General features: G+C 38.9%; 1 pseudogene; it reads left to right on the forward strand.

Annotated features, from left to right (window-relative positions):
- The first annotated feature begins 3,833 nt into the window (after positions 1-3,833).
- LOC114633904 lies at positions 3,834-15,164 on the forward strand (annotated as a pseudogene).
- The last annotated feature ends 12,678 nt before the right edge of the window (positions 15,165-27,842 follow it).

Raw genomic sequence — 27,842 nt, forward strand, 5'->3', positions numbered from 1 at the left:
GAATAGTTTGAAGATAATTGGTAGTAGGTCTTCCTTGAAGGTCTGATAGAATTCTGCACTAAAACCATCTGGTCCCAGACTTTTTTTGGTGGGGAGAGTTTTAATGACTACTTCTATTTCTTTTGGGGTTATGGGACTGTTTAGATGGTTTATCTGTTCCTGATTTAACATTGGTAACTGGCATTTGTCTAGAAAATTGTCCATTTCATCCAGATTTTCCAATTTTGTTGAGTATAGGCTTTTGTAGTAGGATCTGATGATTTTTTTAATGCCCTCGGTTTCTGTTGTTATGTCACCCTTTTCAATTCTGATTTTATTAATTTGAATACTCTCTCTCTCTCTCTGCCCTCTGATTAGTCTAGCTAAGGGTTTATCTATCTTGTTGATTTTCTCAAAGAACCAGCTCCTGGTTTTATTGATTCTTTGTATAGTTCTTTTTGTTTCTATTTGGTTGATTTCAGCCCTGAGTTTGATTATTTCCTGCCATCTACTCCTCTTAGGTGTATTTGCTTCCTTTTGTTCTAGGGCTTTCAGGTGCATTGCCAAGCTGCTAGTGTACGCTCTCTCCAGTTTATTTTTATGCACTTAGAGCTATGAGTTTTTCTTTGCTTGTTTTGGTTATGAAATTTTCAATGCCTGATTTACTTCACTAGAGATTATGTATAGTTTCAGATATTAAACCAATCTTATGTAAACAGAGTTGGTGGCATATATTAATACATTCATCCTGTTTATGTTTTCAAGAGCACAGACTTTAGATTTATTTTTAAGATTACACTTCAATTCCATTTCCCCCTAACAAATCCTTCTGATAGTCCTCAGTTTTCTTTGACATAGTCCCAGTATTAAACTAAATGTTATTTTGTACCTATACATGGATACTTGGATGTTTACCCTCCCACATTCTTACATGTGTGTGTGTGTATACATACATATGCATGTGTGTAGGTGTGCATGTGTTTCTGTGTCTGTGTTTATGTATGTATATATATATATGTAATAAGAGCCATCTGTGTGAATGTTTTCAAGGCTGACCATTTGGGACTGGTATTCCTCTTTTTAGATAAGACCACCTCTCAACAGTTTTAGCTTTCTTGAGTTGCCTATGATATGTTTTGTGGTGTTGAGGCCTCATGAGTTTTTCTACTCCCAGTTTGACATGCTCTTTTCCACCTTATATTTGAGCTGTAATCATGGTGATATTTTATTATTTTGTCTTCTCATATAACTTAGAGATACAATCTCACAAGCAACTTAATGATACTCTTGTGGTTGCAATCTTTCCACTCCACCTCCCAGTATTCTCTGAGCTTTAGATGCAAGAGCATTTTGTAGGTATGTCCACTGAGACTGGAAAATATAACTCTACACTTTGATTGGTTATGTTTTTCTGGAGAAGTCTTGAAAACATCCTAATTTGTTTTTAGTTTGACTCCTTTTCACTTTTATTGACCAGTTATTATGGTACTTTAGATACTGGAATAGCTGCTACAGGAGAAATTTAACCAGTAAAACCACATAGCTGTAAGTCCTTAGAAATACAGTAACCTGCCTGGAAGGTATACTGGTGTTAAGTTTTACAAAAGTTATGGGAGTAACATACAACAGTTATAACTGGACACTGTCAGGGTCCACTTCAAGAGGTAGAACCCATGAATAACAGTGCTTCAGTGGAAAAGCCCCTGATATTAGATAAGTTGTTGCCATAGGGGAAACCTACTCCTAAAATTCTGATCAAGAAATATTGAAATAAGATCAAATTTAATGTAAATCTTATTTACTCATAGATTTTGGCCTCATTCAACCCACATCACAAAAGTTTTGCTTGCTATATATGATAATTAACAAAGAACCCCACAACTGAATAATATACAATGTGAGAGACATTTAGGTATGTAGTCCTAAAGAACATGTGTTCTTCATGACCTTTTCTGTGCTACAAAAAACGGCAACAGTGTGCACACAAGTTCATACTAGACAATAATAATACTGTGATAAAGTAATGAACACAGTGAATCACCACTAAACAAGAAGCTATTTGCATTTCATGCCTTCTGGAAAAAAAGAAAGTAATTCTTACCAAAGGAGCATTACTGTGTACATCTACTGCAGTCCAGGACAGGCATCATGAGAAGTACAATAGTGACCTGCTTGGTGATATATTGATATTATAGTGTCACAAATGTTATCTGAGTAACCACCATAATTTTAATGAATTTAAGGCCCATTCCATGAGAAGAACCTCATAGAATATATGCTGAAGTGGAAAGAAACCTGATATTAGATAGACTTAGAAAAATTTTATTGTTCTGCTCAAGGAAGATTGAAACAAAATGACTTTTAAAGAAATACTGATATACCCATAGATTAGTGCCTTATACACAACACTTATTAGAATAATATTACTTAATGGTAAAAAAGAAAAGGCTATCACTGGACCAAATCAGTGCATCATCTGCCTACCCATATGTAGGCTTGGGAGTGAAGGGAATTCTATAATGAGTAAGGAACCGAGTTCAACAGACAAAACCAGCGTAGCACACAAGTCAAGCCTGAAGAGGGTGTACCTGGTATAGCTGAGCTAAATTTTGAAGGAATTCACCAAGGGTATGTGATCTCGGGGGCACATACATGTTTGGGAAGTGGAACCATGTCAGCAGGCAGAAAACTGGTGAAGTCAAGCAGATAAGGGAACCCTAGAAAGTCTCATAATTTAATCTGCTCCTGACCTGGTTCATGCCCTCATCATGTGATCATGACCCCCACTAAGAGGACCATACTAACTGGTCACAGGGTAGAGTACAGATTTCTCCACTTTTAATGAGTTATCTAGATGCACTCCTAACATTTAGGCAATAAGCTTCCCTTCCAAGGCATCCCCTCCTGTAAAAGATATTTAATCTGTGGTCCACCCTGAGTAAATGGCATGCACCTTTTCAACCACAAATAAACAGATGTACAAGCAAGGACTGTCTCCTTCTTCAAAAACTGCTACAAGGGTGGAAGCCTTTGTTATATCGAATTGTACCTAAGTCACCAGCAGAAGGCCTGTCTATACTCCAGGCACTCACACCTGAGCTAAGCTAGATTGTCCTTTCCTTGGCTCTTTTCAGGCTCAAGGGCCTCATTCTCAACTCTTTGATCCTCAATACCCCAAAGTTTGAGAACCACCACCTTGGTCCCAGTCTGTGTAGTTTCTCACCTGAAGAAACATGGCCTGGGAACCCTTTCTTAGGCTGCATTCAACCTCCCCTCAGAGAGTGGTGGTGTCCAGAGAGCTTTGATCCCCCAAATGAGAGAAAGAAACTTAGCCAAACACCTCTGTGTTTTGCCTCCCTGAGCTGCATTCATGCATCCCACTGGTGATGCAGAACCACAGAACCACATCTAGGGATATGACATGGATCTAACCAGCTGATGCACACAACAGCTGCTGGCCTAGACAAACCCACATATGAGATCTGGATTAAACAAAGACTGTGAGTTGCCTGTGGCCCATGGCCACTGTCTTTTGGCACTAGCCCAAAGACCAGAGCCCTCCAACTCTGGAGACAAGTATTTTTTTGTCATTTTCTCACTTTTGTTTTCAGGTAGAGGTAGTGCACTGAACCTCCACCCCCCCCCTTGCTTCTAAATCCAGATCATCCAATCGGCCATTAACAAAGACTCTGATCTCTATCCTGACCTAAGTCCCACTGATATGGTGCCACCAATTCCTTACATGTCTTCTCTTCCCACTCTATTTAGGGTTTACAACAAGGAGCACGCCCCCACCTTCTAGATGTACCTGGAAGAAAAAACTGGAGAAAAAAATCACCTGCCTGCTAGACCAAATGGCCAGCAGCATCAGCATGACACAGTAAGTTCCTTCCCATCCATCTAGGTGAAAAGAGCATGCCAAGCAGAAGATACTAGATGAGATATTGCTGCTGAGAATTTGAAAAAAATACACCTGAACCACTTAAACAAAAAGATTTCATGATTATTTGTTTAAATGCTTGTTTTTCTCCCTAGCAGAAACACCTTAAACAATGTATGTGCTTTTTAATCCAAAACTGTTCTAAAAAATTTCAATTTGTTTGAAATTTCTTTTAAGCTTCAATGTTCATATCTAATCTATCCCCACAGATCAAACAAACTATGTAAAATAAACATTGTTTAATCCTTAATTGATAAAATAATGCTATCAACTTAAGCCAGTTTCTTTTTGCAGACAAACTGTTACTGCCTATCCCAGATAGATGAATATATGACACTTTCTTCTTCTGCTACCTAAAGCATGTAAATTCCTAACTCTTCTATCTGCTTTCCTTAGTGTAACACAGTTAACTCCCTACTGAAAGAATTCCTTTCAAGACTAGAATCCCTTCAACAACCTTGCCTTTTTCTAGGACCATAGCAACAGATAATTGATGTGTTCCCACACAGGTTAACCTGTATATTACTACGACCCCCATACAGATACCCTGCCAGGGTTCTTCTCCCCTATTTTGATTATTCTGCAGGTTCATTTCTACAAAAAGGAAAGGAGAGTTGCTGCTGCAATCCAGAGGGAGACTGATCCACTATCTCCTTGGACTTGCCTGGAACCACAGACATGCCTTTGTTCTGACATTTCATCTTACTGGAGACTTTTAAGACATGCAGATGGTGAGATCCATGGTGATAGACTTAGGACCTTCCAGCAACAGATGAACTCTCTTGCCAGAACCTAATGGCTACTAAACTTGGGCAATTACATGTTATTAAAGAAAACATTATATCTATATGGATAAATCAAATGTTGTTTAAAAACCAGTGTTAATTTCTTTAAAAAACTTTGTACAAACTTGTTCTTGATTTCAAGCCACTGAATAATTAATTTGGTCCAATACTCTCTTGTCTTCCCAGTCCCAACTCCTCACTGCCCCTATGGCATATGTTGTGTTTTATTTTAATGCTTACATCCCAGCCATCCAAAAGTTTAACTTCTAAGAACTTGAAAATCAGTCACTCCAATGACATCCTCCATTCATAAAGAGAAACAAAGAGGAGTTGTGAGCAAGTGGGACCATGTCATAAGACAGAAAAACTGGTAAGGTAGAGAAGATTAAGGAATCCTAGCAATTCTCATAATTGAGAGTGGTAAGGTTTTAAATCTGCTTCCAACTTGGTTCCTGTACTGGAGCACCTGACCACAACACCTCACTAAGAAGACCAAGACAACTGGTCACATAGGATAGAAATCAGAGTTCTCCATACTAATGAGGTATCTAAATGGGCCCTGAGTGTTTAGCCAATAACCTTCCCTTCCTGGGCACTCCCTCTAGCAAAATGTATTTAATCTCTGGTCCACTCTGAGTAAGTTGTATGTACCTTTTGCACCATGAATAAACAGATTGGACAAGCAAGAACTGTCTCCTTCTTCAAGGAATTCCACAAGGTTGGAAAGCCTTTTTTATATCAAGCTGCATCTAAGTCTCCTACTGAAGACCACATTCACACTCCTACCACTCACCCCTTTGTAATTTTAATTGTTTTCAATGTCTATTTTTAAATGATGCTTCTTAAAAGTGCTTTAATCTTCCTTCTGACCCACAACATACCAAGGGTAGTTGAAAAGAAAGGATATGGGGGAAGTGGACCTGTTTAGAAATGGTTCTTTGGTGAAAATCCTATTTGCATTGTCAAACACAGGTCAGCAGTGGTAGATCGATCCATTCACAAGCACTTCATGAATATATCAGCAGTCTGGTTCGGTAGAGTAGGGATAGCAAACACGAATCAGTAGTTGTTGCACTATCTAGCAGAGAAAACCAGGCCTCGGCCTCTGAATAAGTCAGCAAGAGGGACCAACAAGAATGCAAGGAGAAATTCTTGGTTGTGCCTCTCTCAGTAAAACAAAGATCAATGAAGACAGAAGACCACACAAGCTCTATAAATAAGCCAAGTTCAGTCTCTGTCATCATTCGTTAAGTTCTACTTATACTACCCCTAAACATCACATGTCCTCCACAGGTCTTGTCTCTTCAAGTGTCTTGCCTCAACATATAAGTCTGTTTCAGCTGACATCACTCTCCAAAAGAGACTGAGTCCAGGAAGTAGCAAGACTCTGTAGCACACCTTTTGGTGTGTTCTTTCTTATGGAGTCCTGAAATATGGAGCTCAACTACACACTGTAAGGCACACCAATGCATGTGTGTTGTTAGTGAAGAATCCTTCATCAAGTGTCTCTTCACATGCTTTTTTCAGAAGGATACATTTTCACCTGTGTGTGCTTCAGTGAAATGTTACTTCATGAGTATGTCTTAGCCTTTCACCTATGTTCTCTTCAGGAAAATGTTCCTTCACATGTTTACACCAGCAAAACTCCATCCAACATGAGTGACTTACAAAAGAATCCTTAAATTTCAACTTCACCTGTGAGATATGCCATATTCCTCATCTCAAGCCCTCGGGTCCCAGGTCTCAACTCCTCATCTTTCCCTGAATCTACTGGGTGCCCAGGAGTTTGAGAACTATGGCCTAGGACCAAGCTTGAGCCATTTCTCATCTGGAGAAACACAGGTTGGTATCCCTATCTTAAGCTGAGTTCTGCCTCTTCTGAGTGGGTGGTGTCATGCCTGGAGCTCAGCATACCAAATAAGGAGAGAGGAACTTGACCAAAACATCTGTGTTTCACCTCCACTGGCAGTGACCTGACACTCCACTAATGAGGTAGAAACATAAAACAATACATGCATTGAACAGTGTCTCTTATTGCAAAGATGACACACTTTGATTGATTCTTAGGAAACACACCTGAGCATTGTGCTGCAAGACTCCTTGACAGGCGGTCTTGCCTGGGAGAGTGAAAATGTTCAAAGAACATCAGAGAAAACCTCATGTTTCATCAGCACATCCATATTTATGGCCTGAACTGTGGAGATAGACTGTCTCTATGTGGTTTTTGTGTTTATGTCAAGAAAATAGAGAAAACAACATGACTTGGGAGTGTGGATAGTTCTGGCATTTATCCTTTGAGCTCATCATATGAATCAATTAGCAATATATACTTGCAGAGGTATGTTACAAAGTGTGGAAGCCTTGTATCAGGCACAGCATGGGGACTATTTGGTGGGGAAACTTAGTGAGGAGCTGTGTCACCAGAGGAAGACAAGGCAGGATATGTATGGCACTACTAGGAAAGAATCTGGAAAGCATTATCAAGCAAATTATTGCCAATTTTCCCCCAGAGCTAAGAAATGAATTTGTGTAGATGTTGCAGGCAGTATTGTTTTCAGAAATGACAAGGAAAGGTGGTACAAGAGCAATCTTATCAAGGAGGCTAGATTGGGTAAGGTAGAGCTGGCTCTGGTGTGTGAATTTATGTTAGGTTAGTTGTAGTTCATGATCAGACCCGATGTATCATCTCTTCTTCCATAATGATGTTAGGGCATATGTACATGATAGAGGGAGGCTTATTTTCATAGGGAATTATGCCAGGGGAATCCAGCTAAGGAGTTGCAAGATAGGAGCTAGGCAATTTGTTGTGGGAATGGACCTGATATTAAGATTACCTTGAAAAAATATCTGGAAAATTTATTGCAAAACATGAAAAAAAAAAAGAGTCAGAATGGCCCTAATGTACAGGGTTCAAGAACCTAGGTTTGGGAATTCTGAGATGACACTCATGGTAATGTTCAGGGGATTGTGATAGGCAAAGAGGTTGTGAAAGATGAATATCCATAAATCAAACTGAGAAGGTTGAGATAGCCCGGCAGGATTGATTCTGGAGACATTCTCTAGGAAAAACCAGTGTGGGAATTGGCTGAAAGAGCTAAGACTAAGAATGAGTGTGGTAACAGCAAGAGTATCAATGTTCTTTGGAAGTAATGAAGCAAAGTTGATAGACAAATTGTGCACCTAAAGTGAGACATTCCAGAGAATTGTGTGTATGTATGTATGTATGTGTGTATGTATGTATGTATGTATGTGGTGTGTATTTGTGTGAGCATGTATTTACAGGTGACAATTGGGTTCAGTGGTGCCTCATCAGGCATAGTTGATAGTCTCTGTGAATCCACATATCAACTGGACATTGTAAATGAGACATGTGTGCTTTCCTCAGGGAACTCAAAGTAACAATGTGTTGAAGGTGTTTCATGGCCACAGAATAGACCTGCCATATGGGGATGGTGCTGACATACAAGTATTTGGAAAGCTCCCAGTCAAATCATTGTTAGATATATGCAAATACAGATAGAAAGTAAACACTAGAAAAGTTGGTAAAGGTTTTATTTGGCAGAGTGTCATGAAAACAGTTACAGTAGCATAACTACCAGAAGTAATATTGAGAGTGCAGTTAGGAGGCTATAGGGTGACATTAGTTATGGAGAGATAACTAGGTAAAACCAGTATACCACCTGGCTACACATGCATAGGGTTTCTTTAACTGCTTGATATACCTGAGGTAGCTATTGGAATGTGGGTAATGTCCTGGTGGGATACTTTGGGGGTCCTAGGGGAAATATGATAAGCAACATTTTTATTCAGAAGTACACTTGGGAACAGAGAAATGGCAAAGTTCAATAATTATTAAACAGAGAATAGTAGGAAAGTAAATCTACAAATGTTGATAAACAGTGGATATGTGAATGTGCCAGTGGAAAAGTTCATTGGACCTCACCGGGTTAAAATTCTATGAGCTATGGCCACCTGAAGTTAGAAATTAAGGGAGTATGAGGTTGAAGCTGGAGAATGACTTCCCATCATCACCAGGCCAAATTGGTGTCCAATCTGTGAATCCTGACCAAAAGTATTCACAAATGACACAGTGCAAGTATGCTTGTTTTCATGTGACCTGGCTTTAAAAATCTGCCCAGAATCTGTGTGACCTTAGATAAAGCTGCCACTGAGTTGATGGCCATGGTACACAGTCTCCAGGAGAAGAGCACCAAGAAAAGCCATTCTTTAATCTAAACCTTCATATCTAAGATGTAGACACTGGTATTTGTAAGAACTAATTTTGTTCTGATATATCTATGAAAGAAAATGGTTATTAGTACTAAAGGAGGTAGGCATGGGAGTGAAGAGATGTCTACGATGGGTAAGAATGTAGAAAATTCAACAGAAAAGCTGAGTCCATGCAGTCCTTGGTTTGGAAGAATAAATCTGAGAAAGGAGTTCTTGGTTTTTATAGAACTTACCATGAAAAGTTAGTGCAGGGGCTACATGACAATAGCTATCCATGCACTGATGTTCCTGTATGATGGAAGATTGCAAAGCAATGCCATTGTAAATATAACCTATGAATCTAGGTTATAAAGTTGTCAGACAAGCTTGGTGTTGTCAAAAGTTCCCAAGAAAACATGATGCAGCACTTGTGTGACCAGAAGAAGATATGTAAAAATGGATGACTCTGGTGGGAAATGTTATGGAGAGACCACCAGTTGAAACAGCTTAAAAGGCTGTGACCATGCACAGTCAGTATTAGGATTGTTTGGGAAATATTAAACACTGAATCCAGTGTATATTCTGTGTGTTCTTGAGGATGCCTCAGATTTTGAGATGGCACAAAAGAGTATGTTTAGACTTGCCCACAAATAACATGTATATGTAATCTACATTTACTCAGCTATGACTTCTGATATGGTAACTACAAATATGTGCTCTCTAATGGGTTAACACCTCAGGAAATTTGGTGGAGAACAGAGTTCCATGAGTCAGGGAGTCAGGCATTAAAGGTTGATCAGGGCACTGGAAGGCAGATACCAGTAGATCCCTGTGGAGCAGTGGGCTATGAGAAAGCCAGAAAGCTTGGTAGAAATCTTCGAAGCCCCAGAAACCTCTGCCTGAAAAGGGTCACAGGATGGAAGGTTGCTTCAGATTTCCCACGCTGATGGCCCTCTTAGCTTCCACTTCCCACAAAGAGACCCGTGACCCTTATCACGTAGGATAGCACCTCCATGCAAATAAGGCATTCTCAAACACCCAAGCCAAACCAATAGGGGCTACCTGTTCTTTCCCCGAAACTGTATATATATAATTCCAGAGCTCAAATTAAACTACTACTGCTGTGCGGTGCAAGGTCTCCTGCTGTCGGAGTGTTTTCGAGATCCCTCACCAGTCGCCAGTCACGCACTTCAAAGGACAACACTCTCTTCTCTCCTCAGCCGGAAGAGCGAGCTGAACTAAAAGAGCTGAGACACTTTTCTTCCGTGGGCTCTCACGAGCGACTCCCGGAAGGAGAGAACTAAAAGAGCTGACAACACTTTCTCGCTTTTTGGGAATGGGACGGAGGTCCCGCTCCGGTTTTCGGGCGACCAGAGGCCACTGTGGAGCTAGCCCCGCCCCGTCGGCTGCTGAAGGCCCTGGGCCGGCTCGGCTGGCTCCTTCCACGCCCCCGACCCCAGAGCAGCTGCTGCTGACCCTGGTATCCTGCGGTGGTTCCGTCAGCCCGCGATCCCTAGGCGTGAGCACTGCACGACAGATCCCAGCATGCAGACTGGTACACAACCTGTACATCAGAAACAGGTCTTGGGGTATAGAGATGGCAAAGGCATGCTTGTGACTAGAGAACCAACTGGGAAAGTTAGATGCAGAAGCTGCAAGAAAGGACCTAGTCTGGGAATCATGTACATCTTCTGGACAGAGGAGAAATCGAGGGAAGCTCTTCAGGCAAAGAAGACAAGAAATCTTCATCAAGACTTAAGAATTATAGTGTGTTACTCACACATTATAATGGTGTCTTGGTAGCTAAAGTATGTCTTGAGGTTTGAGGGGTTCACAAGAGATTGTGCTGAAGCTTTGTGATCAGATTTAGTATGGCCACAGTGTGGATGACACTTGAAATAGAGCATTTGGAGAGCTCACCAACAAGAGAAAATGGCTGAGACATATATCCCTAGATTAGGCTTCACCTATTGAAAACAACACAGTTGTGCTTAATTACAGATAATTTTTAAGAGAAAGCATGACAGGAGCTTCACTCTCTGCTACTAAGAGGACACACGTTAGGAATTAAGAAAGAATCCTGGAGGCATTTCTTGAAGCAGAGACCACTAAGGAATACTTCTTAGTGGGCTGCATTCTATACATAACTCTGCTTGCCATTTTGTAAAACCCAGCTGTCCCAGATTGGTAATGTCCAGAGAGAGCTTGACATTCCCATATGAGTCATTCCTCAAAGAGGACTAAAGAAAATTTTCTATAGTCCATTATTATGAGGAAATATTCTCAATGGTGGTACAGTTTGCTCAGATGACTCTAGATTGTCTCATGTTAACAAAACAATAATCAGCATGGCAAGACTTCAGCATATTTTCCAGAATTAGAAGAAACATTGGAAAATATCTGTTATTAAGGCACAATTAACATGGGCTTTAAATCACACAATGAATCAGCAAAGAAAGAACTAAAAGAAATCCCTCATTGATATAAAACTATAATACTAGCAAGACAAACCAAAAAGTCCATCAAAAAGACCATCCACCACAATGAAGTAAGGCTTCATTATAGATATTCTGGGATGCTTAGACACAGGAAAATCAATCAATGTGATCTACCATACAAACAAACTCAAAGAAAAAACAGCATGATTATCTATCTACAAGCTGTAAAGGCCTTTATCAAAATCCAACACCATTCCTGATAAAATTCTTGAAGAGATCATGGATTCAAAGGCACATGCATATATATAATAAAGGAAATATAGAGCAAGACAATAGCCAACATAAAATTAAAGGGAGAAAAACTTATATGAATTCCACTATAATCAGGGACAAAAAGAGGCTGTCTCCTCTCTCCAAATTTATTCAATAGGATTGAAGCCCTAGCCAAAGCAATAAAACAACTAAATGTGATCAAAGGGCTACAACTAGTATGGGAAGAAATTAAAGATCTGCTATCTGCAGATGATAAGATAGTATACATAAGTGCCAGGGGCCAGTCCTGGCTTGGGGGTTCTTTTCTTTTTTTGTAGGTTCTTCTTGAGGCAGCAGAGGAGGAAGAACATCAGTGGAGGGTAAAAGTTTGCTTTACGAGTTTTGGGGGTAAGACTTTGTCTTACGAGATATTTAGGGTTGCTGTATAATAATAAAACGTTTAGCCGGCTGGTGGTGGCACATGCCTTTAATCCCAGCACTTGGGAGGCAGAGGCAGGTAGATTTCTGAGTTTGAGGCCAGCCTGGTCTACCAAGTGAGTTCCAGGACAGCCAAGGCTATACAGAGAAACCCTGTCTCAAAAAAAAAAGTTTACTTATTTATGTCTAAGTTACTATGCTACTCTAGCTGACCTATCTTCTGTGATCCTCTGAGGCCAGAAACTGGTTTCTGGTACTTAGCACCTCATCTTGAAATAGAAGGAGATAAAGTATAGGATTAATTGTTAGAGCCTTTTCCCTTTTGTCCAGATGCCTTTTGCTTGTCAGGCTAGGGTTAAGTTTGTAGTAATAAACTTCTATTGAACCAAGAGAAGAAAATAACACTCACAGAAGAAAAAACTTTTACACAAACAAATATGCATAAACTCACATATGTTCATATACAGATTCATGATTCACGCATACATATTTATGCATTTCCATTCTAACCAGTTGAGCCCAGCTTGCATGCATTCTCACAATTACATACTTACACACACATATGCATACATTGTCATAATTACATACTTACAGACACATCCATACTTACATATGCATATGGAGCAAAAGAACAAGCACCTGTTCAGAAACAACTCACTCATTCTGGAGGAAAAACGAGCTCCAATCTTTATTGCATAGAGAAAGAAAAGGCTTCTACCGTTTTAATGCTAAATGAATTAAACCCATTTTGTAAGAAAAAAGCTTTGTTCCTTTTAATAAGACTAAGCCTGCCTTGTTATTAAGAAATGACCTGTTCTGTCCCATGGTAAGGAGAAACCTGCCTGCTCTACTGTCTGAAGCTTCTTTTTTCCTTTTTTCCTCTGCTTTCTGCACATTTCTCTCTTAGTTTTTTATGTTACCTATAGTGTCTAAGTTATTCCACTCTGCATTCTCCTTTTAATCTTGCTCTCTCCTCCTGCTCTGAAGTTACTACAACACTCTTACACTCAATGCCTTTTCTCCCAAAGCTCTGTCTTTACTTCTAAGTTCTTCTTGAGTTCAGTTCTGCCTAAAAAGTGTCTGTCTAAAAACTTCTCATCTCAGTTCCCTCTCACAACTCAATTCTTCTCAGCTCAGTTCTTCTCAGCTCAGCTCTGACACTTCTTTTTGTCCTCAGCATTTAAACATCTTTCAGAATACATGATCATATATTAAAAAGTTCAGCAAAAGTTCACACACAAAATCAAATCATAAATTGACATAGAAGTTTACAGCAGAGAATGTTTACATGCATATTTATTAGGAGTAATTATCTGGCTAAACATCCATCACCTGTTACAGCTCCACAGGTTCACTGAAGGTTTAAAATCATAACTAAGTTATTAGTGAAGTTTTGTATAGATAAACCCAGTCAGTATTTTGTCATCTGTCCTAGCACATATAATAAATCATTAGTTTCCTTTTTATGATCTTTGGTTAATTGTTTTACAACCTCTTGGAATGTCTTCTGAGTAGGAGAAAGTCTGGTTACTATCTAAGAGCAATTAACTGGTGACACTTGGGAGACCACCAGAGTTCTCATTGCAGTTTTGATTATCAGAAGAGATTTAATAGCAGTCCCACTATAAAAGAGCTTAATAATCACAGATATAATTTTATGAATTCTTAAAGGAACATCATTAAGACTTAAGAAGTCATCTATTTGTCTATATAGCATCACTACTAGACAGTACATCTTTGAGGATCTACAGAGATCTGCTCCAAAGGGGTGTGCTATTACTTAGTGATTGCTATATCTGTTTAATAATAACAAGAAAACCATATTATTAGCAGGAATGTTTCCTAAAATGAATTCATTACAGCCTTGCTTAATAAGGTTGAATCTGTCCCAGATTGTATAATATTCTGCAGCAGGCCATCTCAGGACAATCACCTGCTAGTTATTAGCTTGTCCCATTATGGCTCCTAACACATAAGCAACCACAGAAATATCACCAGGGAACCCCTCAGTCTTGTACATATATTCAAAACAGTGGCTACATTCTTGTATTTCTTTCTTTCATTTATTTATTGCATTTGTACATTGAATACACTGCTAATAAAACATCACCTTATATATAGTAATACAAATTATTTTTATTCTATTAATTCCAAGGGTTAAAATTCTTAGTTAATAGATACTTATATTTTAGTATTTGACAGATACACTAAAATTTTGAACAAGATCCACTTGTAGATGATAATTCCCTGATTTTCATGGATTTCCCAGCTTCTTTTATTGATACTTGTAGTGTGGTAAATGCTAATTCATAGACTACTTAAATGAAACTATGTGAAAACAGAGTATGAGATCTTAGTGCTCTATATATTGTGACTGTTTTGTTTTTCAAGATTCGTTCGTGTTCCTGCATTGACTTTATACTTGTTCAATCTCATCTACAGATTTAACAATGGGAAGGAGAACATCTTCAAGCTGAGTGGTCTTGTTGGCAGCTCATCAGCTTTCCTGTTTGAAATACTCATTGCAAGCAGCTTATACTGGAGTCTCTGGGAATATGACAACAAAGTTGTACAGTTTGTATCCTTTGGACTGTGAGAAATGTATTACCCACAACAGTTTAACATGTCTGAAACACTAACCAAGATGTTGGTTTACGTTCCTATTGATTCAACTTGGACCATTTCAGCTGAATTTTTGTATGCACAGAACCTGATCATATGAAACATTTTGATAAAATGAACTAGCCCTTGGTTCTGGTTTTCTGTGTACTGGCCATTAAGATCAGATGTATGAAGGATTCATTTATGGAGATGCAGATATATTAGTATAAGATCTCTACCTTAATTTTGTCTGTTAGCAATGTGTTCACATTTCTTTCTGTGACCTGGAACCACATGATAGATCTTTATGGCCAAATCAATCTTGACTTTCCATCTGATTTTCCTGTCAAGAAAGAAGACTTAAGAAGCAAACATTTAACTGCCGTGTTTCCAGTAGGTCTCCTCATATCCACCATGTCACTCTTTGGTGTGACCATGTTTCTCTCTGAGATAAGCTATTTGAAACTACAGAGTCCTGTGAAGGCCAAGTGTGCTTCCAAAATGGCCCTTCTAGAGGCTTGAAGTGAGGACTTCTGTATTTATAACATGTGAGAATGTTACTTGGGTAGTTTCTTATTCCTATAGAAAACTCATGTAGGCCTCAGTTCATTCTAAATAAATTTGGTCTATATCAAGCTTCAATTGATCCTCAAGCTGTTTTTAAGCTTACTAAATCCTCTGTATCTCTTAAATTTTTCATTTCTTTAAATATTTTCATATCCCAAACTCTGAAGGCTATGGTATTGTGCTTAGATTTTGCCAACATGCAGTAGTTAGTGGATATGTACCTTAAATGCAAGTGGCGAAAATATTTTCACAAGGTTTTTTATGCTTAATCAAAGAAAAGTAACCACATTCCTGAGTAGAGAATGCCAGGTACAAAAAAATACTAAAGGCCTTTTATAAAATCTTATGGGAATCCACTAAAGAAGCACCTTCTTAAATATGAACACATATGCAAGGAACTTAAATGGGTGAGATAGCTCCCAGACTACATATTTTATGTCTCCAACAAAACCACAGTCGATCAGAATGTGATACATTATTTTAAGCCATTGGTGAATAGGGTTCCATAAACAGTATGCTTCCTGAAAAAAAAAAAAGGCTGTTTCAATGACATTCATGATTCTCATCCATCTTATGTAAGTATGACCCTCTTGGAAGGAAAATAATTCTTATGTAATTCAACATGAATTAATTTAGCTTCTGCCAAATACAAGCTTCATCCCCTATTGATTTATATGCATATTAATGAAAGTTAAACTAGTTTCTATTGTCAACATCAAACAGCTGCAAATCCTGAGAACTACAACAGGGACCTACTTGTAGATGTATTTGTATAACAATGTCACAAATGTTATGTGAATAAACACCATAATTGAAATGGATTTAAGACCCATTTCATGAAGTGGAACCCATAGAAGATAAGCTGAAGTGGAAAGGAGCTTGAAATTAGATAGGCATAGAAAATCCCTTGCATTATTCTGCTCAAGAATGATTGAAATAAAATTACTTTTAAAGAAATACTGAGGTATCCATAGATTAATCTCTTCCACTTATTGTAGAAGAGTATTAATTAATGGTAAAACAATAACATGAAGAGACCAATTCAGTGTATCATCTTCCTATATTTAAGTAGGCTTGGACATGAGGGAAAGTCTCTGGTGAGTAAGGCATAGATTTCAGCATGCAAAGTCATTACATATCTGTGCATGAAAATCAAGACTGTACCAGATGTCCCTGGTGCAGCTGGGCTAAGTTTTGAAGGAACTTACCAGTGATATGTGGACTAGGAGGCACAGGTATAGAACTATGCCTCCTGTTGCAGAGATGACACATCTGGTTTAGTTCTTAGGAAACACTCAAACATTGTGCTACAAGACTCCTTGAGAAGAGGTATTACCTATAAGAGTGAAAATGGTGAAAGAACATCAAAGAGAAAATGATGTTTTATCAGTGTATCCATTTTTAGAACCTGAACTGTGGATACAGACCAGCTATATATGTGTATCTGGGGTTAGTATCAAGAAAAAAAAGAACGTAACAAAATATGGTGGTAGTGTGTGGATAATACTGGCATGTATCCTTCCAGCTCATCATATGAATCTGCTAACAACATGTGCTTGCAGAGGAATGTCTCAGAGTGTGATGCCCTTGTATCAGGCTCAGCATGGGACAACTCAGTGGAGAAATCCAGTGAGGGAGCTGGAAAATTCAAGAGTAAAAGCTGAGTGTCTACAGACCTTTGTTTGGAAGAATATAACTGGCACAGGTATTCTTGGTTTTTGTAGAACATATCATAAAAAGGTGGTGAAGGGGCTACATGACAATAGCCAGCAATGAACTGATATTCCTGGATCATGGGAGATTACAAGGCAAAGCCATTGAATGTATCACTTACAAATCTAGGGTATAAAGTTGTCACACTCAGGCTTGTTCATGTTAGAATTCACCAAGAAAATCTAATGTAGCACGTGTGTTACTGGAGGAAGACACAATCACAAAGGTTGACACAGGTAGGAAAAGGTATGGTGAGATCACAGGTTGATGGATCAAAAAAGACTTCAAGTGTTCATACAGAAGGATTGGGTTAGTATTTGAGAATACTAAACAAGGAAGTGAAGGACAGGTGCCGTGTAACCTGGGGGAGACCTCAGAATAGGAGATGGCACTGGACAGCAAGTTATAGACTTGCCCACAAGTGATATCTATATATAATCTGTATATACTTAGCTAGAATTCCTCCAATGGAGACTACAATTGGGGGTTCTGTACTGGATGAAAACACCAGGGAATTTGGTGGAGAACTGGGTGCCTGTAGTCAGGAATTGAAGAGTGGTCAGGGTACTGGAAGGCAAACATCTGTAGATCTCATCATGTAAATCTGGTACAAAAGGTGTCCATCAGAAACAGGCCTGTGAGTGTAGAGATGATAAAGGCAACCTGTTGACTAAGGAACCAACTGAGGAAGTTAGATGCAGAAGCTGTAAGAAAGAATGTAGTCCTGACATTGTTTGCATCTTTGGGACAGGAGAGAAATCCAGGGAAGCTTTTTAGGCAATGAAAATAAGAAATCTGGACTCTTAAAACACCCAGAGGAAACTTGACTCCTAGGTGTTCTGACACACCCAGGATCAAAAGTGAGGCTACAACATCTGCCCCAACACATGGAGTTACTGGGACCCCCAAGATTCAGGGACTCAGGAACCCCTGCCCACCCTCAGGGATTGATTCCTTCTGGTTTGAACTAGTGCCTGGAGCAGACTGGCTCCCCACCCACCACTAAAGCACCCAAAGATAGCTTGACTATCAGGTGCTCTGACACATCTAGGATCACAGAAGAAGCTCAACTCTCAGGAGATCTGACACACCCAGGATGATTGGAGCTCTGATACACTTAAGATCACAGTTGAGGCCACAACATCTGTCTTAACACCCAGTGTAACTGGGACTCCCCACAGGAACCAGGGAAGCAGAGCACACTGCCCAGCCAGAGGAATGGGTTCTTTCCAGTTTACACCTATGCCCAGAGCAGATCCAGGTCTCTGGATACCCACAGACTCCTGCAACACCCAGAGAAAGCATGACACCCAAGAACTCTGAAACAATATGATCTCCAGATCCCAGAGGCAGTTTGACTTCCAGGAGATAGGACACATCCAGGATCTCAGGATCCCAGGATCCCAGAATCACAGGATCACAGAGACAGCTGGACTCCTAGGAGTTCTGACACAACCAGGCTTACAGAAGGTACAGGCTCCAGTCAGAGATAGAAGGGCAGTTAGCACTAGAGGTAACCAGATGGTGAGAGTGAAGCACAAGATCATAAGCAGCAAAATTAAAACTACATGACAACATCAGAATGAAGTTCTCCCAATACACCAAGCCCTGAATACCCCAACACACCTGAAAAGCAAGATTCAGACCTAAAAATCCCACCTCATGAATATGACAGAGGACTTTAAGAAGGACATAAATAACCCCCTTAAAAATACAGGAGAACACAGGTAAACAAGTAGAAGCCCTTAGAGAGGAAACAAATAAATATCTTAAACAAATACAGGCAAACGCAATCAAACAGGTGAAGGAATTGAAAATAACTGTCCAGAATCTAAAAAGGAAATGGAAACATTAAAGAAAACACAAAGGGAGACAACCCTGGGGATGGAAAAACTAGAAAAGACATTCAAAGTCACAAATGCAACAATCACAAACAGGATATGAAAGACAGAAGAGAGAATCTTAAGTATAGAAGATACCAGATACAACTGGGAGCCAGGGGTGCTCAGGAACCATCAGCCACCGAAACCCTGCCCCTTTGGCATACTACTTCCGTTCTGCCCTGCACCTGGTCCTTTTGGTTGGGGCAGACATATAGCTGATCTGCTCCTGTGGAGACACCTTATCCTGAGCCATCTTAAAGGAGCTGCTGCATTCAGAGCAGCAGCATTTCAGGATCCCAGAGATGGCCTGAGTCCCAGGAGTTCATCCACCCAGAAGCTTAGGATTACAGGAACACAGGGAAATCTGGACTCTGAGGAGTTCTGACACAAGCAAAATAACTGGAAAGACAGATTCCAGTTAGACAGGTAACACTAGAGTTAACCAGATGGCGAAAGGCAAGCACAAGAACACAAGCAACAGAAACCAAAGTTACTTGGAATTATCAGAACACAGTTCTCCCACCATAGCAAGCCCTGCACACCCCATAACACAGGAAAAGCAGGATCCAGAATTAAAATCATTTCTCATGATGATGATAGAGGATTTTAAGAAGGACATAAGTAACTCCCTTAAAGAAGTGGAGGAGAAGAAAGGTAAACAGGTAGAAGTCCTTAAAGAGGAAACAGAAAAATCCCTTAAAGAATTGCAAGAAAACACAACCAAACAGATGAAGGAACTGAACAAAACCATCAAGGATGTAAAAATGGAAATAGAAACAATAAAGAAATCTCAAAGGGAGATTACCCTGGAGATAGAAAATGTAGGAAAGAGATCAGGAATCATAGACACAAGCATCACCAACAGAATACAAGAGATAGAAGAGAGAATCTCATGTGCAGAAGATACCATGGAAAACATTGACACAACTGTCAAAGAAAATGCAAAATGCAAAAAGCTCCTAACCCAAAACATCCAGGAAATCCAGGACACAATGAGAAGACCAAACCTAAGGATAATAGGCATAGGTAAGAGTGAAGATTTTCAACTTAATGGGCCAGTAAATATCTTAAACAAAATTATAGAGGAAAATGTCCCTAACCTAAAGAACAAGACACCCATAAACATACAAGAAGCCTACAGAATGCCAAGCAGACTAGACTAGAAAAGAAACACCTCCCATCACATAATAATCAAAACATCAAATGCACAAAACAAAGAAAAATTCTAAAAGCAGTAAGGGAAAAAGGTCAAGTAATATATAAAGGCAGACCTATAAGAATTACACCAGACTTCTCACCAGATACTGTAAAAGCCAGAAGATCCTGGACTGATATCATACAGACCCTAAATGAACACAAATGCCAGCCCAGACTACCATACCCAGTAAGCTCTCAATCACTATAGATGGAGAAACCAAGATATTCCATGACAAAACCAAATTTGAACAATATCTTCCCACAAAACCAGCACTTCAAAGGATAATTGATAGAAAATGCCAACACAAGGAAGGAAACCACAACCTAGATAAAGCAAGGAAGTAATCTTCCAACAACCCCAAAAGAAGATAGCTACACAAGCATAATTCCACCTCTAATAACAAAAATAACAGGAAGCCACAATCATTTTTCCTTAATATCTCTTAACATCAGTAGACTCAATTCTCCAATAAAAAGACATGAACTATCAGACTGGATACATAAACAGGACCCAGAATTTTGCTGCATACAGGAAATGCACCTCACTGACAAAGACAGGCACTACCTCAGAGTAAAAGGAAGGAAACCAATTTTCCTAGCAAATGGTCCCAAGAAACAAGCTGAAATAGCTATTCTGATATCAAGTAAAATCGATTTTCAACCAAAAGTAATCAAAAAAGATAAGGAAAGACACTTCATACTCATCAAAGAAAATATCTACCAAGATGAACTCTCAATTCTGAACATCTATGCAGCAAATGCAAAGGCACCAACATACATAAAAGAAACTTTACTAAAGCTCAAAGCACTCATTGCACCTCACAAAATAATAGTGGGGCATTTTAACACCCCACTGTCTGCAATGGACAGATCATGGAAACAGAAATTAAACAAAGATACATTGAAATTAACAGAAGTTATGAACCAATGGATTTAACAAATATCTATAGAACATTTCATCCTAAAACAAAAGAATATACCTTTTTCTAGGCACCTCATGGTACCTTCTCCAAAATAGACCATATAACTGGTCACAAAACAGGCCTCTACAGATACAAAAAGATTGAAATAATCCCTTGCATCCTATCTGATCATCACAGACTAAGGCTGGTCTTTAATAATGACAAAACCAATGGAAAACCCACATGCATGTGGAAACTGAACAATGGTCTACTCAATGATGACTTAGTCAAGGAAGAAATTAAGAAAGAAATTAAAGATTTTTTAGAATTTAATGAAAATGAGGAAACATCATACCAAAACTTGTGGGACTCCATTAAAGAGGTGCTAAGAGGAAAACACATGGCTCTAAGTGTCTGCAAAAAGAAATTGAAGAGAGCATACATTAACAACTTGATAGCACACCTGAAAGCTCTAGAACAAAAAGAAGCAAATACACACAAGAAGAGTAGACGTATGGAAATAATCAAACTCAAGGCTGAAATCAACCAAGTAGAAACAGAAAGAACTATACAAAATATCAACAAAACCAGGAGTTCATTCTTTGAGAAAATCAAGAAGATAGATAAACCCTTAGCCAGATTAACCAGAGGGCACAGAGACAGTATCCAAATTAATAAAATCAGAATGGAAAAGGGAGACAGAACAACAGAAATGGAGGAAATTTAAAAAAATCATCAGATCCTACTACAAATGCCTATACTCAACAAAACTGGAAAATCTGGAACAAGTGGACAATTTTCTAGACAGCTACCAGGTACTAAAGTTAAATCAGGAACAAATAAACCACCTAAACCGTCCCAAGGCCCCTAAAGAAATAGCAGCAGTCATTAAAAGTCTCCCCACCAAAAAAAAAAAAAAAAAGCCCAGGACCATATGGTTTTAGTGCAGAATTCTATCAGAACTTCAAGGAAGACCTAATAACAATTCTCTTCAAATTATTTCACAAAATAGAAACAGAAAGGAACACTACCCAATTCATTCTATGAAGCATGCTCATACCTAAACCACGCAAAGACCCAACAAAGTAAGAGAACTTCAGACCAATCTCCCTTATGAACATTGATGGAAAAATACTCAATAAAATTCTTGTGAATCGAATTCAAGAACACATCAGAACAATCATGCATCATGATCAAGTGGGCTTTATCACAGGAATGCAGGGATGGTTCAATATTCAGAACCATCAATGTAATCCACTATATAAACAAACTCAAAGAAAAAAACCACATGATCATCTCACTAGATGCTGAGAAAGCGTTTGACAAAATTCAACATCCCTTCGTTGTAAAAGCCTTGGAAAGATCAGGAATCTAAGGTCCATACCTAAACATAGTAAAAGCAATAGATAACAAACCAGTAGCCAACATCAAACTAAATGGAAAGACACTTGAAGCAATCCCACTAAGATCAGGGACTTGACAAGGCTGCCCACTCTCTCCCTACCTACTCAATATAGTATGGGAAGTCCTAGCCAGAGCAATTAGACAACAAAAAGAAGTCAAAGGAATACAAATTGGAAAGGAAGAAGTCAAAATATCACTATTTACAGATGATATGATAGTATATACTTAAGTGGCCCCAGAACTTCTACCAGAGAACTTCTAAACCTGATAAGCAGTTTCAGAAAAGTGTCGGGTTATAAAATCAACTCAAACAAATCAGTAGCCTTCCTCTACTCAAAAGATCAACTGGGTGAGAAAGAAATTATGAAGATGGCACACTTCACAATAGTCACAAATAAGATAAAATAGCTTGGTGTGAATCTAATCAAGCAAGTGAAATAGCTGTATGACAAGAACTTAAAGTTTCTGAAGAAGGAAATCGAAGATCTCAGAAAATGGAAAGATCTCCCATGCTCATGGATCAGCAGGATTAATATAGTAAAAATGACCATCTTGCCAAAAGCAATCTACAGATTCAATGCAATTCCTATTAAAATACCAACTCAATTCTTCACAGAGTTAGAAAGAGAAATTCTCAAATTTATTTGGAATAACAAAAAAAATAAAAACCCAGGATAGCAAAAACTATTCTCAACAATAAAAGAACTTCTGGAGGGATCACCATCCCTGACCTCAAGGTGTGTACTACAGAGCAATAGTGATAAAAACTGCATGGTATTCATACAGAGACAGGCAGTAAAATCAGTGAAATAGAATTGAAGACCCAGAAATGAACCCACACACATATGGTCATTTGATCTTTGACAAAGAGCTAAAACCATCCAGTGGTAAAAGGACAGCATTTTCAACAAATGGTGCTGGTTCAACTGGAGGTCAGCATGTAGAAGAATGCAAATTGATCCATTCTTATCTCCTTGTACAAAGCTGAAGTCCAAGTGGATCAAGGGCCTCCACATAAAACCAGATACACTGAAACTAATAGAAGAGCAGGTGGGGAAGACCCTCGAATACCTAGGCACAGGGAAAAGTTCCTGAACAGAACATCAATGGCTTATGCTTTAAGATCAAGAATTGACAAATGGGACTTCATAAAATTGCAGTTTCTGTAAGGCAAAGGACACTGTCAATAGGACAAAATGACAACCAACATATTGGGAAAAGATCTTTACCAATCCCACATCCAATAGAGGACTAATATCCAATATACACAAAGAACTCAAGAAATTAGACTCTAGACAACCAAATAACCCTATTAAAACATTCTGTATAGAGCTAAACTAAGAATTCTCAACTGAGGAAACTCAAATGACTGATAAGCACCTAAGGAAATGTTCAGCATCCTTAGTCATCAGAGAAACACAAATCAAAACAACCCTGAGATTCTAACCCATACCAGTCAGAATGGCTAAGATAAAAAAACTCAGGTGATAGTAGATGCTGGCAAGGATGTGGAGAAAGAGGAACACTCCTCCATTGTTGATGGGATTGCAAGATGGTGTAACCACTCTGGAAAGCAGTCTAGTGGGTCCTCAAAAATTTGGACATATCATTACCTGAGGATTCAGGTATACCACTCCTGGGCATATACCCAGAAAATGCTCTAACATATAACAAGGACATATGCTCCACTATGTTTATAGCAGCTTTATTTATAATAGCCAGAAGCTGGAAAGAATCCAGATGTCCTTCAACAGAGGAATGGATACGAAAAATGTGGTACATTTGCACAATGGAATATTACTCAGCTATTAAAAACCATGAATTTGAGAAATTCTTAGGTAAATGGATGGAACAAGGAAATGTCATCCTGAGTGAAGTAACATACATGGTATTCACTCACTGATTATTGGATTTTAGCCCAGAAGCTTGAAATACCCAAGATTCAACTCAGACCACACAAAGCTCATGAAGAATGAAGACCAAGTGGGAGTGCTTTGGTCCTTCTTAGAAGGAGTAAATAATACTCATGGGAGCAAATATGGAGACAAAGTGTTGGACCGAAACTCAAGGAGATGCCATCTGCAGACCATTCCACCTGAGTATCCATTACATGTGCAGTCACCAAAGGTAGACGCTGATGTGGATGCCTGGAAGTGCATGCTCACAGGAGCTGGACATCGCTGTCTACTTAGAGGTCTGCAAGAGTCTGACATATTCAGAGGCAGATGCTCACAGCTAACCATTGAACTGATCAACGGGTTCCCAATGGAGGAGTTAGAGTGAAGACTGAAGGAGGTGAAAGGGCTTGCTACTCCACGAGTAGAGCAACAATACCAACCAACCAGAGCCTCCAGGGTCTAAACCACCAGCCTAGGTGTTGGGAGCCGCGGCAGGTGCTGGCAAAGTCCGCCATCGCTAGGTGGCGCTGTCAGCCATAATTCTTCCTAGTAAACAAATAAAGTGCGCATGTGCCTTGGTAAAGCCCGCCAAAGCCAAGCCCATCCCACGGCGTTTGGCGCGCTACGAGTATACAGCCAATCAGAGGTGATTACGCCACTCTAGGGTATATAAGGGCTTTTCCCAGGGCTGGGGGTCGTCTTCTGCCACCATTTTGGTTTAGGGAAATAAACGTGTTTCTACGGAAGGATTCTGGTGTGTGTGTGTGTGTGTGCGTGTGTGTATGTTTTTGCCGGCGAGTCCACTACACGCGCGCCCCTCACACCTAGGAGCCCTTAGGGAGGGACCCATCGCTCTCACTATATATGCAAGGGAGGATGATCCTGTCAGGTATAAGTGGGAGAGGAGATCCTTGGTCCCATGAAGGCTGGACGCTGTGTGTGGGGGAATTTGAGGGTGGGGAGGTGGAAGTAGGGGATAGTTGGGGCACATCCTCATAGAAGCAGGAGGAGGGGGATGGGATAGGGGCTTTCTGGGAGGGAAGGGTGGAAATGGGGTAAGGAGAGAACATCTGAAATGTAAATAAATGTAAAATATTCTATAAGAGAAAAGAAAAAAAAACAAAAGAAGACACCATAATGACATTGACAGAACATTCAATCAAAATACAAAAAGCAACAAGCTCCTAACTCAAACATTCAGTAAATCTAGGACACAATGAAAAGACTGAACCTAAAAATAATAGGTATAGAAGAGAGGAAATATTCCTAACTAAAAGGGCCAGCAAACATCCTCAAGAAAATTGTAGAAGAAAACTACCCTAACCTAAAGAAAGAGATGCACAAAAACTTACAGGAAGCCTACAGACCACCAAACAGATGGGACCAGAAAATACATTTCTATTGTCACATAATAATTAAAGCACCAAATACACACAACAAAGAAAGAATATTGAAAGTGCTAAGGGAAAAAAGGTCAAGCATCATATAAAGGGAGACCCATTAGGAATTACACCAGACTTCTCAACAGAGACTCAAAAAGCCAGAAGATCTTGGGCAGATGTCATGCATACCCTAAGAGAACAAAAATGCCACCCCAGGCTACTATACCCAGCAAAACTGTCAATTACGATAGATGGAGAAACCAAGATATTCCAAGACAAACTCAAACAACATATTTCTTCCAATCCAACCATATGGAGGATAATAGAATGAAAATGCCAACATAAGGATGGAAACTATACCCATGAAACAGCAAGAAACTAATCTTTTCACAACAAGCCCAAAAGAAGAGACCCACACCAGCATGATTATACCTCTAATAACAAAAATAACTGGGAGCAACAGTCATTGGTCCTTAATATCTCTCAACATCAATGAACCCAATTCCTTAATAAAAAGAAATATACTAACAAGATGGATACATAAACAGGACTCAGCATTTTGTTGCATATTGGAAACACACCTCAGTGTCAATGACAGACACTTCCTCAAAACGAAAGGCTGGAAATTTTTTCCAGGCAAATGGTTCCAAGAAACAAGCTGGAGTAGCAATTCTAGTATCCAATAAAATAGACTTTCAACCAAGAGTTATCAAAAAAGATGGAGAATGACATTACATACACATCAAAGAAAAAATCCACCAAGAGGAAGTGTCATTTCTGAACATCTATGCCCCAAATGCAAGGGTACTTACATCTGTAAAAGAAACATTACTGAAGCGCAAAACACACACTGAACCTCACACAATAATAGTAGGAGTCTTTAACACCCTGGTCTTACCAGTGGTGAAGTCATGGAAACAGAAACTAAACAGAGACATAGTGAAACTAACAATTTATGAACTAAATAGCCATAACAGTTATCTACAGAATTTTTAACCTAAAAAAATATACCTTCTTCTCAGCACCTTATGGTACCTTCTTTAAAACTTTGACCATATATTTGGACACAGAACAAGTCTCACCCAATACAAGAAGATTGATCAGATCCTCATGGACTAAGGCTGGTGTTCAGTCACAACATAAACAAAAAGTCTACATACACAAGGAAGCTGAACAACACTTTACTCAAGGATAACTTGGTTAGTGAAGAAATAAGAAAGAAATTAAGGAGTTTTTAGAATTTAGTGAAAATGAAGGCACAATATACCCAAATTTATGGGACACAATGAAAGCAGTGCTAAGAGGAAAACTTATAGCTCTGAGTGATTTCAAAAAGAAATTGGAGAGAGCATACACTAGCAGCTTAACAGGACATCTGAATGCATTAGAACAAAAAGAAGCAAATATACACTAGAGGAGTAGACTGTGGGAAATAATCAAACTCAGGGCTGAAATCATCCAAACAGAAACAAAGAGAATTATACAAAGAATCAACAAAATCAGGAACTGGTTCTTTGAGAAAATCAGCAAGATAGATAAAACCTTAGCCAATGGGCATAGAGACAGTATCCAAATGAACAAAATCAGAAGTGTAAAGGAATACATAACAACTAAAAATTAAGAAATTAAAAAAAAATTATAAGATCTTACCACAAAAGCCTATACTAAACAAAACTAAAAAATCTAGATGAAATGTATGGTTTTCTAGACAGATATCAGGTACCAAATTTAAATCATCTAAGTAAACCATCTAAATATTGGAATAACCCCTATGGAAGTAGAAGCAGTCATTAAAAGTCTACCAACATGATCAGATGGTTTTAGTGCAGAATTCTATCAGAACTTCAAAGAAGATCTAATACTAATACTTCTCAAACTATTTCATAAAATAGTAACAGAAGAAACACAACCCAATACGTTTTATGAAGCCACAGTTACAGTGATACCTAAACCACACAAAGACTCAACAAAGAAAAAAAACACTTCAGACCAATTGTCCTCATGAATATTGATGCAAAAATACTCAATAAAAATTCTCACAAACTGAATCCAAGAATGCATCATAATGATTATTCACCATGGTCACGTAGGCTTTATCCCAGGGATGCAAGGATGGTTCAATATGTGGAAAACTATCAATATAATTCACCTTATAAACAAACTCAAAGAAATCAAAACACATGATCATCAATATTATATGCTGAAAAACACTTCTACAAAATATAACACCCCTTTATGCTAAAAGTATTGGAGA

This window comes from Grammomys surdaster, unplaced genomic scaffold, assembly GCF_004785775.1.
Source record: "Grammomys surdaster isolate TR1022 unplaced genomic scaffold, NIH_TR_1.0 792, whole genome shotgun sequence".
Taxonomy (NCBI): Eukaryota; Metazoa; Chordata; class Mammalia; order Rodentia; family Muridae; genus Grammomys; species Grammomys surdaster.